At 36.7% G+C, this 15529-nt stretch overlaps 1 non-coding gene across 1 annotated transcript; it reads right to left on the minus strand.

Moving 5' to 3' along the window:
• Positions 1–8742: 8742 nt before the first annotated feature.
• On the minus strand, positions 8743–8890 carry LOC123712661. The gene has a single exon (XR_006754122.1). It is a non-coding gene; the product is annotated as a U12 minor spliceosomal RNA (small nuclear RNA).
• Between the last annotated feature and the right edge of the window lie 6639 nt (positions 8891–15529).

A 15529-nucleotide genomic window follows, 5' to 3' on the forward strand; every position in this document is an offset into this window, starting at 1 on the left:
CCATGGACACCCGCAACACCAGTTTTGCTAGTGCGTTGCCGGCTTTAAGGTATGCGGTGCTCTCGGTGGACTCTAAATCGGTTCGGAAATTCCTGGAATGCTTCCAGAAGTGGTGGTGCGCGTCAATAAGTGTCTGTCACTCTGTCGTGGAACGCCAGACGTCAAAGTGGGGCGGGTGAAAGTTTGCATTCAGTCTTGACCGATGATGAAATTTAGAAATAAGATATTTAATTTAAGATCGTTACATAACAAAGAACGTCTATTTAGATATACATGTACACACAAATAAATTGCAACATTAACATAGTTAAAATCATTTCTACCAACCACATTTAGTTTAAAAATCGACTTTATGTACTAATTTTGGAAAAAAATATTATTATGTTAATGATTATTGGCGTGAAAAGTTATAATAAATATTAATTTGATAACTTAATTATTAACTTAACTTAACTTATTTTTATTTTATTTTGTAATAATATAAAGTCGATTTGTTTATTACTAGTTAAATATATGTTTAACACGTAATGATAAAATAATATAAAAAAATTGACTATAAGGGTATGACTCATAATGTAATTGTAACTTCTATTCTACCTTTTAAGAGAAATTAGCACGCCCTTATGTGTGACAGAATATGCGAACTTTGTACAAACTTGTAAGTATATGTTACAAAAATGCATGTTACAGTAAAATGTTATTATAATTATTAGACAACCCTATTTATCCTATTCGTAACTGATACTTTGAACATTTATGCCTGAACTGAGAACTTAAGAGAGATGGGATACGAGGAACTTTAAGCATACCATATATTGGTAGTGATATCGTAGGTATCAAGTTAATTATTTGTATCAAAGTAGCGTGAACTTAGTTTCCGTTATGCAGCCTAGCTCTTTTCGCAAGCACAGACGTTTACTGGTCACTTCGCAGGCTTTTTCAAGGACTTTTCATCATTGGTGAGCCACAGCCTCACATTCCAAGAAACAGCCTCTGCAGAAAGGACTGTCTATCGCGCCAACGAGATGTTTATTTAAGTCACCCGTAACTGTACCTATCATTTTTGAGATTGATTCTGATGTGGCTTAGAAGTAGCTTTGCCACTAGCAGGTTAACTGCTGGTAAAGTAATAGAACGTTTCAATTCTTAATAGGCGGGCAGCACACTTGCGAGCCGTCTGGCAGTGCGAGTGTTCATGCCCGTTTGCCTCGTGTAACATAAAAAAGAAGCTATGGTCAGCTATAGTAATTCAGCGTTCATCACCTGACATCATCTGTTCTCACATCGAACTATATCTGTAATGAATGATCATTACTTCTATGCTTTTCTGCCTCTGTGCTCAAGTAACACTCGGTTATAGGGCGTGGGAAAAAATATATATTTACTTTTAGGAACGTGAATCTTTACGTGAAACTTTTACGCTGTGTAGTTAAGGTTGAATTTGCTATGTGAGGCATAAAAAAACCGATTACACACTTACAATAAATTGTATATACATACATAACTATTTATACAATGCTTACGGCGTAAGCTATGTATTGCGTCATTATTATTCCCGCAATTTCAAAAGAAAACTATAAAAGCGCAATAATTGACTAATAATAATGTTCGTTACAGTACAGTTAACTGGCAGTCAATCATTCACAATGAAGTTAATTAACTTATTAAATCCGACATTCATAAAATATTATGCGTTGTACTATATCGAAGTGTATTTGAATTCAAATGTACTTAAAATATATAAATATACTAGCGGACCCGACAGACGTTGTCCTGCATGATATTTCACCGATAAGGATATAAAACAAAGTATGAAAATACCAACTGCAGCGTACCTGCCGGGCTGATTTGTGAATCTAAACCATCCTGGACTCCACCCAAACGCATACAAAAAAAAACATTCCAATCAGTCCAGCCGGTTTAAGAGGAGTTCAGTGACACATACGTACAGTAGAATTATATATATGAGATAGAATATCTTTTAAGTTAGATCAAACTGCACATGCTCAAAATTTGATTGAAATCGGTTAAGTAATTTAAGAGTCCATAGCGGATAAACAACGTGACGCGTAATTTATGTATATAAATATATTTTTAACAAAGCTTGGTTTTTTATTCAAATACTTTCGAGTACATATAACGAATGACCGTAATTCATAATACTTGAAAATATTTGAAAAATTTGTATAAAACAACCCTACTGGCCGCGTTCCCTCGCAAATGTACTTTTTTGCATCCCTTACCTGTCAAAAACATATTCTAGAAAATTACGTCGACTTAAGGGAAAATCTTTGTATAATTAATCATGAATTCTAAGATATTGTTCTTTATAGTGACTGATTTCTTTTATGTAGTATAACTATGTATAATAAACAATATTAAATTGCAGTTTGTCCAAAGACTTTTTAACAGAAAATCACCCCAAAATTGATCTTAAAATCTATCTAGCTATCTTGAGCAATTCACGCGGGCAATAACTACTTAAAAAATGGCAATAAATAATTTGACTTTTGCTTGAGGTTAGTTTTTTCGAATCTTTGATATATGAGTTCAATTACAGGGGATTCCCCGTTTCCCTCACTCCATTTTTGATGCGAAATTGATGACTTCGTTTACTAAGATATCTTAACCTTAGATTTATGCCTGATATAGAGAGACATTTTTTAGAATATTATCAAGATATGTTTGCGTAATTTTATTGAATCTTATTTATATTATTATTATTATTTTAGAGCAGTGTTGTCCTAGTGATTTCAGCGTGCGAATCTCATCAGTCATAGGTTCGATCCCTGTGTGCACCAATGGACTTTCTTTCTATGTGCGCATTTAACATTCGCTTGAATGGTGAAGGAAAACATTGAGAGGAAACCGGCTTGTCTTGGACCCATTCAGTCAACGGCGTACGTCAGGCACAAGAAGCTGGTCGACTGAAGCCTATTGGATTAACAAATGTACATGAAACAGATATAGAAATATTATTTATCATATTGTTAGTATTCAACATTTGTTCTTTTTTTAATATTGTAATATGACTTTAAACAAGCCAAATCTGTATTTTTTCTTTCTTAGTTTTATAAGCGTTAGTATTTCCTAAATCGTCGGAGTTGCGCCCCGAGAGTATAGCCAGGCGCTGGCTCTCTTCAGCATTCATTTACATAACAGTTCATCCCATTTCATTAGCAGCCAGAGGATTTAACATTTAATTCTTTTGTTATACGTGAGTGGTGAATCCAAGTTTGCTCAAGTATGCTTCAGTTCTATAAACAGATTTCCATTCATCTGAGAATAATGATTAAGTTACAAAAAGCACCACTGAAATACTCCAAGTCTTTGTGAACCGTTGCCATAGTCAAATCCTTGGAATATACAGGGCCGACAGAACCTCTAACAATCAGCTATGGGAGCCATTTAATGAGGTGCCAATTCAGGTCTATAAACGCCGACAAAGGAAATGGGTGGGCCATACGCTCCGGATAGATCCAAGATGCCAAGAAAGCCCTGTGCGAAGCGACTGGAATCCTTAAGACAAAAGTATCCTTTTCCCACGTATCCGTGGCCGCCCAAAACAGACCTAGCAAAGAAGCATCATCAGCAGGCGAGGAAAGTGAATTTTAGAGAGCCCAGGATCCAGCCCGATTATAATGGTTTTCTACGCCCTCTGCCTCACTTGGGGGACACAGGACTTTAGGCAAATAAATTATTGAGCTATGAAGGTCGTCCAAACATAGATCATAAGGCCCCGAAACAAGTACGGAAGTGATAAAATATAAACGTATACCCTTTTATGTGTACCTTTGAGAAGGAAATAGTTTTTGCTGTCACTTTGATCGATTTTCATAGGTATGTTTAGAAATGCAATAAACTAAATGTCGTTTAAACCGTTTTAGTGATTAAAAATGTTTATTACAACTTCACATGTTCTAATGATAACGTGCGTGTGGCTCTCAACTCGAAAGTCTCGCTTTTGACTCAGTTGACTTGACCTCATGTCCTATAACCCCTAGACATAACTGTGAGTCTCCACTGCGTTCTTGAGCCTCATATTTTACCTCGGTTCAAGTCTTTCCAGCTCCCTTTGCCTCATGTGCAACTGTACGACGCTAGATTCGCTTGTGACGGCCACGCATCCGCTTTCCTTGCAAGCTTCAATCAAGCGCCTGCTTGATATAATTGGAATCTCTTTGGAGTGTATGGCTTATCCATTTCCACTTCCATCGCTTGATCTGCTGACTAATTGAATTTCTCGGCAGCCCTTACAAAATTGCCCGTTAGAGATGTTCTCGGACAAGAGTTCTTGGCGGTTGACGAAGACTTGCAGCCAGTGCGAGATGTCTTTAGTGACTTTCCACGTTTCACACCCATGAACTGTATTCGTATCACGACTGTCCACTAATGGATATTTTATTCTAATTTTACGTGCGGAATCCAGCATGCTTGCCTTCTAGGTCAATACTGCTCATTTTCAATATGTTTAATATAGTTAGTGATGTTTTTTATATGATATTTCATGTTACACGGTTTATTTTTGGACGTAGTCACTTCAAAGGGTCTGGCTTACCATGGGCAATTCTGATTCAGTTTTTGAACCACGCTATTCCAACTTCACAATATTAGCTCTAATGAAATAAATATACAAAAAGTGAGTGGAAGGAAAAATAGGGCTCATCTGATGTTAAGTAATACCTTGGACACTCTCAATGCCAGAGTCCTCGCGATTGCGTTGCCAGCCTTTTAAGAATTACGCTGGTACGCTCTTTAGATGAACTGATTCGGAAATACTTCAGTGGATAGGTGCAGTTGTGGGTGTTTTGGTGTGTGAGGTGTTAGATTGTGGGTTAACATGGACGTCGAAGTGATACGGGTGGTATTTCCTTTTCTGCCTCGATGTCCGATGATGAAACTCAACTGCAGGTATTAAACCGAACAACTTTTTTGAAACACTCTCCATTGTAAAAAAATTACTTTTGAGGGTTCAGAAGTTATTCTATAACACTACTTAAAGTTAAGAAATATGTGTCATGCTTTTAGATTCGCAAATTATAATAAGCTGACAAAGTGTAGATTACAATATGCGAGATATTTTAATTCCATAATAACGGGACACAGGGATGAAATTATTAAAGTACGTAAAATTTTCATGAATGTCACGATTTCATATTAACATTGTGCGTTCGTAATGAGAAAATTTTGTATTAACTATTTGCTTTTTTATATTAAAAGATGTTTTGTCGTTAAATACTGTTAAAGTATTCATTAAAGTTTAAACATTAACACATTTATTGAATCTTTATAAAATATTCCTGGCTTCGCAACGTTAGGTCGGGTATTGCGGCTGCGGAAGAGTTTCTGCATCTTACACAGGACAAAACACGCTTCACGAGACTGACGGCCAACCTTCACTAAGAGAAGCACCAAAAGAAGAAGAAAATATTCCTAAATAGTTTTCGTTGGAAAAAAAACTTAGTACTTATTATACGCCATGAGAATGAATACGAAACTATTTGAATATGTAATAAACAAAACTTTTAAAACTATTCACTTGAGATGACTTATTGACTTTAGGTCGTATATCCTCCAGGTGGGACAGAGGGCATCCAGCGTAGAATATCCGCCTGATGTGTCAAGGGCAGCTCTTTTTTTATAGGACTGGGGGTAAACGGGCAGCCTCACCTGATGTTGAGTTATACCGCCTTTTGGTCCTCTTTTAACCTCAATGAGAATATATAATGTAAAATTATGAATATGACATAACAAGCCTCAGACGCTTACAGGCCTTCCTTATATCACCATACTAAACCATTTTGTTGTTCATTAGTTAAAATGAAAAACATATCTTTTATTTGTATTACGAGATTAATACAATGTATATAAAAAAAAAATTTTTTACCTTCCCTGGGTTTGGGTTGTGATTGACGCAGAACCAGGAGCAATAATTGGGAATAAATCATGTATTTGGTTAGGATGGCGCAAACGGCTGATAACATTAAACTATGGTGGTTCGGGTCTCTAAACAAGAATGTTTGTCCAAACCATGTTTTTTTTAATATTCTAGGCATGAAACATTACTAATCAAGTACCTTCAATAAGTGTGTCATGCATCTTACCAAGAGTGTAAGAAAAAGCAATTGAAATATGAATGATTTTTTATTAACATACAATGAATTTATCGTATCTTTTCTAACTTGCATATTCAATGAAACACTAGACACCGATGAAACCCCGAATAGGGGCTTATATCAACAATAACAATTGTACATAAGGAAGGCGATAGAAGTGAAATATCAAATTAAACCCTAATAATGTTTTTCGAACATATGACCATGGAGAATTTTGATAAAAATCAAGCAGGATTTAGGAGTGGCTACTCATCAGTGTGTAAGAAAAACGAACTTTTTTTTACAATACTTTTGCTTAAGGTGACAGTAAAACTACAATTCTCCTACAGTATCTTAGCTCGGAAGCCGAGTGAAGTTGGGTGAAAAGGATTCATTATGTATTCACCCTCCTGAAGTATGGGTAGCCTGTTATATATCACTGTTGTCTCTTTCCGACAAAATAACGTATAAACATAATATTATCTTCATTAAAACTATATTTAATTTTTTTTTCTCTTCCACACAACCACAAGAACGTATGTAGTTGTGTGCAAGAACTTTTTATCAAAGGCGTAATTATACAAGCAAGCCTTGTTTTTTTATACGACGTTGAACGAGCCTAAGGGCCGCAGCCCATGGATTCCCATTTTAGGGTGCCAGCCTTTGAAAAAAGAGCGTACTCGACACGCTCTTTTTTCAAAGGCTACAGTCTGTCAGTTCGCAAAAGAAAATGTCGTAGAAGACTTCCAGCTATCTAGGTGATGTGAATGAAGTTTTGAGCATCGGCTCGAAGGGTGATGAAACGAGGAAACACAAATACACCTCCCTTTTGTGTCGCTGTCTTAAATTTTAAGATATAAAAAAAATTATCATGAAAAAGTTGATCTCATAAAAATCTGTAATCGTGTCAGAACATACAAATACGCTTGTCAATTTCTCTCAGGCCGCTAGCACCAGGTGGATATCTCATTTGTGTATTTAGTAATCCAAATCTCTCCTTCACCTGTCTCATCAAAAACAATTACGTTCGGTGAGATTAGAGGTCCGCAAATATTCAGTAATTTGTCAGCTCACGGCTCAGGTTAAGTCGTTTCTCGTAATTAACGTTAGCCCTTTGGTATGGCCACTAAAGCCTTGATATTGTATCTTCTGTAAGATTTTAATAATTCCCTGATATCAAGTTTGTACTTCTATTTCCAATTTACAAAAGATGATAAAAATTGTTCTTACATTTTACAACAACTAGAACACATATAGATGTACCGCATTTACCTTGGAGAGAGTCAGAGTTGTTCGGATTAATACCTGCAGCTGAGTTTCTTCATCGGATATCAAGGCATAATGTGAAATTCCACCCCTATCACCTCGACGTCCGTCGTTCTAAACTGAGCATGTTTTAAGGCAGTTTTTGCTGCGCACCACCGGAAATACTAATGTATTTCCGAACCAATTGGACTTACGATTCTTCAAGTAAAGAGCATACCAATTCCTAAAAGGCTAGCAACGTATTTGTATATAGCAATAGAGAAATAGATATAGTAAATATATTCTGCGCATTATGTAATAAATGTAGCGAAGTAGTTCGTAAAGGTTTTTGTGATACTAATAAAATCGTAGTTTTATTGGCCCAGTATATAGCAACAAATTTAATTCGGTCATCCAGTAAATAATCTGACTGAGAATTCACACACAAGATTCCAGGTTTGATAGTCGAGAAAAGAGCCTCAAAGCATATTTCATAAAGTTATAAATAATAAAACAAATCTACCGACAAGCAGCAATTTTTGTAAGTTTAAAAGATCTTGTTTCTGCGGTTACACACAAGCGGCTTAATACGAATAATTCCAAAAAAGATATTTTTGTGTGTAGACATAATTTTCTACTGCATCGTAAAATTTTCGAACGGAAAATTTATAAATGTGAGGCGCTTAGCGGTCCCTTCATTATATGCAAATCATTGCAATAAAAATGCATTAAATAGAATGCAACGGTGCATTGTGATCGATATGGTACCGTACGTGATCCCAGGTTCGATTCCCTCGGGGGCATTTTACGAGCGAAGGTATCTGCGTACACATCTTGAATAGATATTAATAACAGGCTATTCATATCTAAGTACATTGCTAGAAGGATGTTTGCGTGTATGTGTGTCTTAATTTATAACTTGTACGAAGTAGTAGATAAGTATTTCCCCAACCTTTTTTGACCCCCCCCCCCATACTTCAGCGTTTCTTAAGTTCTTAGGTTAGATAAATATTTTTTTTATATTAAAAAAAATCACTGTTCACTTAACCGAATTTAAATTTCTAGGCTTTAGAATGAAAGCAATATATTGTTAACGAACACAGTAAGTTAATTTTCAAATTATAATGTTAAACAGACATTTAAATTTCAAATAATTTTAATAACTATTTTTTATTTCAGATAGATCCTTGCCCTTAATGCTTGTCTAGATATATTATATCAGGTTCCAATTTTGTAAGCTTCACTTTCAAGTCTCCACGTTGTTATATCGTTCTCTATTGCCTCCTTCTGGGTCATGTGCCCCAGTTGGGAAACACTGAAGTAGAGGTGATAAATAGTTCCGTTGAGGTTTACTTCTATATTATGATCAATCTAAACTTTTATTTATTCCGTTAAAATAGGAAGAGCAGATCGCTTCACCCGAACCATGCGCAAAGTAGGCGCACAGCTCAAAGGGACGACCTGTACCCTACAAAAATAATTTCGCCCTTATGGACATAGCCGAGAGTTACCAAGGCCCAATAATTTCCTTACTCAATAGATTGAGGCACGAGCATTTCAAATTGCCGATGTAATTTAATGCTTCGAGTTCACGCTTTGATAGCGCGATTTAATATACTACTAACGACATCTATCTACCGACATCTAACGACGTAGCAAATGTAGTTTTTAAATGTACAATGTTATATAGAGATTTAACAAGTATAACGCGATTATTTGTCAAATAAGTAATACGTAACAGGTAATAAAATATTTTTTATTTATTTCTAAACAGTATACTTACACTTACTTTGCATCTGATTATATAACAAACTTACTACTATTTCTCCCCGACCTTATGTACATAATATCGTTATCAGCGTCACGTACCTTTCACAAGCCCCTACACGCCTCACTACGTCTAATAAAACCAAGTTCAAAGTCCCTTGTTTAATTTCTATAGCGGGAAGAAGTTTGCTAGCATACTCGCTTTTAAGAGGGTCAGGCGTTCAGGACCGGAGTACATTGTAAAGGGATGATATTTTAATGAAACTTCCGGAGGGCTCTGTAATGGATAGGGTAGCACTTTGTTTTCCAATTAAGACTTGTTAGTTGCCGTGACGCTGCTCGTAACTAAACGAATTTTGGCATTGATAAATGGATAAAACACCTTTTTTTCCTTCCTACCTTGAATTCAATTACTGTTTTGTCCTTATCACGCTCGTGTCAAAAAAAGGTGAAAATTACTTTTTGATGTGATTTCTGTATCTGTTTCCTGATCATTTGTTAATCTAATAGACAAGTAGGTGATCAGCCTTCTGTGCCTGACGCCGTCGACTTTTTGGGTCTAAGACATGCCGGTTTCCTCACGATGTTTTCCTTCACCGTTCGAGCGAATGATAAATGCGCACATAGAAAGAAAGTCCATTGGTTCACAGCCGAGGATCGAACCTACTTATTTTTTTTTTCGTCAGGAAATGCTTTTACGCATATCCCTACGGTATTTTACACCAGCAGGGATTATGTGGGACTCAGACTTAATAAATCCTACCCAGGCAGGTAACAGCTGAGCCCTATCCTTACCCCCGCCAAACGCGAATGCCATATGACTCCTCTCACACACAAATCTTCCAAATCTTAACTTAGGGCAGACGTGCGAAAACACGGCGTCGCTGCCCCGGTCGTCGTTTCCTTACTGGCGGAGCATCTGAATCATTTTCTCGCTGACGCTCCGCATTCTCTTTCTGACTCATGACGGCCTCACAAAAAGCCTTGAAGGCATTCCAAGGACCGTCATTGTCAGCTTCCACCATTCTTTGAATAATTAGTGGAAGCGAAAGATTGCCATCAATGCTATCAGCAAGCACCGAGCGAAAGTAGTCCCAAGCCGGACACTCCTCCACTGTATGCTTCACCGTATCATCTATACAGTCACAATGATGACAAGCGGGTGTCGCCTCTCTTCCAACGATTCGATGCAGATAACTTCCGAAGCGTCCATGGCCAGAGAGAACCTGCACGAGCCGATAGGAAAGCGATCCCCACCGTCGGTCCACCCAGAGTTTCAAAAAGGGACGAATAAGATCAACGGTATGTAAACCAAACCGACATTCACTTAACTCTTCCCTCCATTCTTGCAAAATTAAGCGGTGATACTCCTCCTTCCACACCTTGACTACCTCCAGAGGTGGGTCAAAACCACCACTCCTGGCTTCAGCTCTTCTCCAAAAAATGTCTCCCAAAGCCAGAGCTTCCAAGCTTTGAAAGTCCAACGGGCATCGAAAACCAACCCGAGGTATTTCAAAGTCGACTTTACTGCCATATGAATGCCATCTACAATTATTTCAGCGCCTCTAGGTGGAGACCTCCTAGCAAAACAAATGACTTCAGATTTTTGTAAAGCCACTCGAAGACCAAGTCGCCTTATACGAGTCACTACTTGTTCTACTCCAGCAGCAGCTAACAAACTCGTCTCTTAATAATTACATCCCTTGGCCGTCACAAGGGTATCGTCAGCATAACATATTAAGCCTACTCCTGGCATCAGTCTACCTCGAAGGACTGCATCAAATCCAATGTCCCACAAAAGGGGCCCAAGAACCGACCCTTGGGGAACTCCACATCCAACTCCACTCCAACCTGATAACATCTCCAACCTTCCCGACTTCGATATATGATCGATCGTTCAGAGAGATAAGCTCCTACTACATGTCGTAAGTAAACAGGCACACCATGATAAAAGAGACCGTCCATAATCGCACCTCAGGTATGGTAGTGCACGCTGAAGCCACTAGGCCAACACTGCTCTTGCTACCTAACTTTTTAGGAGAATGTAGGCTAGATATACTTCCTCAAACTCCAAATTAATTTAAATACCGATTTACAATGACAAATGACAAATGATAATTTATATATAAATTTGCGTATGTATTGGTTGTTAAATATTGTTGAGTATGTTGTATGTTTAAAGTCGAGTAATGTCAGCGGTCACCTTGATGCGATCAACTTCATCAAAATTTTGATAACTTTAACTACAGGAAGCTCAGCGTAGTTTATATTCGATTACGTATCAACACCTACAATCTTCAAGCACAAAACAGTATAACGTCCTACAATGAATCGGCCGAAAAGTGTTTTCGGTCAATGAGTATATCAACCTCACGGCACCAGCCGATGGGAGGTTTGGACTGGCAAGCCCGAGCCAGTCTAACGCCTAATCGAGGATCCTTAAGGTTGGAGGTTCAACACCTTTAACTTCCTCCATAGATAGTACAATATATAATTCATCTTATTTGACGTACCAGTATAATGTATATAAATCTGATTATAATACTTTCATAGCCAATTACCGGACATTTAAAATTCATACATTTATTTGAACGGGAAATTGAACATTTAATTTTTTTTTGTTCCTTTGTTTCTTAACTGGGTCATTTTAACTGAAGTGCTTTTGTAACATTTAAATTGCGTAAGCCAATTAATTTAGTTAATTTTCTAAACGCCATTTCGCCATCTTTGATTGTGATTACAAGGAGATTAATTTAACGAAGCGATATTATGAACAAAAGGTAAGGTTAGTTTTGTCAAATCAAAGGAGTTTTACGTTTAGAAATGTTTTTGTGTTGTATTTCGTTTTGCCACAATTCCACCTCATGTTGAGTGAGAGGTGGCCTTTTAATCGCCGCTTAAATGCACTTGCTTTTATATGAAACGACGAACGAAATCGTGCAGTGCATCTGGGGCTGTCAACAACGAAGGGTTAAAATTCCAGCTAGCTTCTAGATGGGCCTTGTTTGAAAGGGGATGACGGAATGAGATCATGTAGTTCCATGCAGCGTTCTCCCTTGAAGAATTTTGGTGATACAGGTCAATATGATGCGGTGGCATGATACATCCGAAAACATGCTCTTTCCTATTAATAATGTAAGATTTATTACTTTCTTTTTAATAATTAAGCGCAAATAGATTACACCATGCGTTAAACTGGTAAACGATCATTCTTATCAGTTTTCAGCTCTCTCGAAAACTGGACAAATGACAAACATAAATTCTAATCCCGGATTAATCAAAATAAATACCGACAACTCGCGACAAATAACAAGATTTTAAAATATACATTTGTAAAAACTGTGTATAATTAGATTCGGTCCAAGCTATTAACGAAAATATTTTCCTAATAGAGAATATAACAATTTGTTTATATGCAAAGCATATTTATGCCGTATAATATGTTATTAGTGTTGCCTTAATACCTTATTTTACAAGGGGCCAGGCGCAGTGCGGCGACTTTGGAACTAGTGATGTCACTATACGATATCTGATATTTATTTAAATACTTCTATTATAGAAGTATAATATATAGAATACCATGGACTGCGAATCCCACTCACACATCGATCCTGACCCAACTGCGCAAAAGGACTATGGTAGACAGGCGGTCTATCATATGCCGACAGCGTATTATATCATATTTCATCCATACAATGCGCAGATGTGATAAGAACTTGTAGAAACTGTTCATGGTTGGTAACACTGAAGGCAACAGATCACATGGCCGTTCACCAACTAGAGTGACCGATCAAGAGTCATGACTGTCATCGTCCTCAAAACTATTCACTGTTATAAGAGAGGTGCTGAACAGGGCACTTCACAGGCTCACGAAGGTCGCTCGAAAAATGTGTAGTGATATTCCTTATATTATTATTTATATTATATTATACTTACCACATATTATTTTAATATATGTATTTAAAAAACTTATATAATCAACAGAGATATGTTTATGTAAATTTTATTTAAAAAAAAAAAGTAATTGTATAAAACTGAAGTTATGAGTATATATTTAATCATTAATTAATTAAAAAAACTATGTTAGTTCGTCCAGTTGGTTCGTACCGTTTGTAAGAGGTGTGTACAGGACGTTTATCGGATCCGCTAGTAATTTACATGTTCTTATCGATATCGATATGATATATAAGTCCATAGGTATCATTTTCAAAAATATCCAATTGCAATGCTCTTCAAGCTCCAGGGACAGTCAGGCGGGAAATTTCTACGATTCGAAATACACTCGTGTACGGACTTTATTCCTTGAACTTTTCTTTATCTAAAATCTTCTGGACTTTTCCGAACAAGGGGAAAAATAGTCACATTTATCCGTTGTTTATTGAGATCTGAATTTTCAATCACACATGTTGAGAGAACAATCAGATGAAAATATGTAATAGAAAGGGTATACATACAAATGACATAAAGCCTAAGCTAACAAGATCTATGGAACTTTCTCGACACGACACGTCCATGGAACAACGCATTTTCTCCTTCCCGGCCTTCCCCGGCCCTTCTTAAAAACAAAATGTTCGCTAACATTACGATACATACTCACAATACACAAAATCTCAAACAACATCTTGTCAACCAGTCCTATACACAAAATATTCTTATACTGCAGAAATAGTTTATATATCAATTATAAATTTGTTACAGTTAACAATTCAAAAGGAACAAACTGGCTGCCCACAACACGGAATCCTAGTATCCCCTAGACTAGTGCACTTTACTTTACCTAAATGTCCTGTATAATAAACTTGTATCTCTCGTTCTTTCCTCACAATCGCAACACACAATGCCTCTCTGTAATGAAAAAGTCGCATAGGTCCGCCATGCATCCGCGAATATACATTATAAATACATAATTATGTAGGAATAAAGAAAATAATTAAGACAACAAAATTTCTAATAAGACTTGGCGAAAAGTCTCCATGGAGTTGCTGATATTATCCACCGAGTAAATTTTTATCACAGTTTCATTGTTAATTAGACACATTATACAATAAGCACAAACGTGACACTGGCGTGTAAAAGGGAGTTAGTCTAGTCAACCATGTAGTCAAATTGGTTACGTTATTTATTTTGTAACCCTACAGCTAACAAAAATGATATATAACAAAAAGCAATTATGCTTAAGATATAGCCAAAGATGGAATACATAATATTTACAATAAGAAAAAAGAATAAAAATTGTTCAATACACTTATCTAAATAATAGCTAATTTGGCTGTGTATAAAACTGACCGTTTGTACGTGAAGGTGTGTATGTGAGGTATGCTCATGATGCAGGTGATTTTTCGCTATGGATATTCTTAATACTCCTAACCATATTCCGTGACAGCTTAAACAAGTTAAGGCTCCGTTTCTAGTATAAAAAGAGTTCTTCTCCACTTGCAAAAATACAGTTAAAATCCATAAATGCCCAATAGATTTATTCAGAAAATGCTTTACAAATCCCAAATTATATTTGGAAAACATAATGAGATCTTGCGTATTATTAAATTTAACAAAGAATGAAGGTATTCTTTTTTTCCTACTAAATAATTCAATTATATTTTCGAAACGGAAAATTGAAAATAAAATTTCGAACATTAAACTGTGACGTCACATCCAGATCTTTCCGTAGACAATAGACGGAGGTGATCGAGGTAATCTAGACTTGCCGTAGGCGACTCATTTCACGGCACATCACTCGTTACACACAGGAGATGACGCTTGGATTATGCTCTGCAAAGCACCGAGGTTAATAAGAATAGAACATTTAAATTCTTCCACATGTAGGGAAAGATTCAATTCCTGTAACTTTTATTGAGAAATGGCATCCTCCGCTAGTTTTACTGATATTTTTCTATATGTACCTTAACCAATTATTTTATTACTATGGCAGACTAAGCGGTTTATCAATCAAGGTATTATATCAAACAAAGTGTCGGTAAATATAGAACAATACCCGACAGAGCTACACGATAAACAATACCGACCGATATTTTGTAACATAAATCGTAAAACAAGGCAATGAATGCGTGAATTTAAAGTATTAATAATAATCTTGCTAAAAGTTTATTCATGGTTTATTAGACATCAATCGTATTACAGCCAATATGACCCAAAACAGAAAAGAGATCTATTGTAATTACCCTAAAATGAACAGTGTTGGCCGAGTGGCTTCACCGTGCGACTCTCATCCCTGATGTCGTAGGCTCGATCCTCGGCATTTAACCTTCGTTCGAACGGTGAAGGAAAACATCGTGAGGAAACCGGCTTGCCTAAGACCCAAAAAGTCGACGGCGTGCGTCAGCCACAGGCGGCTGATCACCTACTTGCTAGATTACTGATCATGTAACACGTACAGATATTTGTGGCCCAAACCTCAAAAGATT

The sequence above is a fragment of the Pieris brassicae genome, chromosome 7, assembly GCF_905147105.1.
Source record: "Pieris brassicae chromosome 7, ilPieBrab1.1, whole genome shotgun sequence".
Lineage (NCBI taxonomy): Eukaryota > Metazoa > Arthropoda > Insecta > Lepidoptera > Pieridae > Pieris > Pieris brassicae.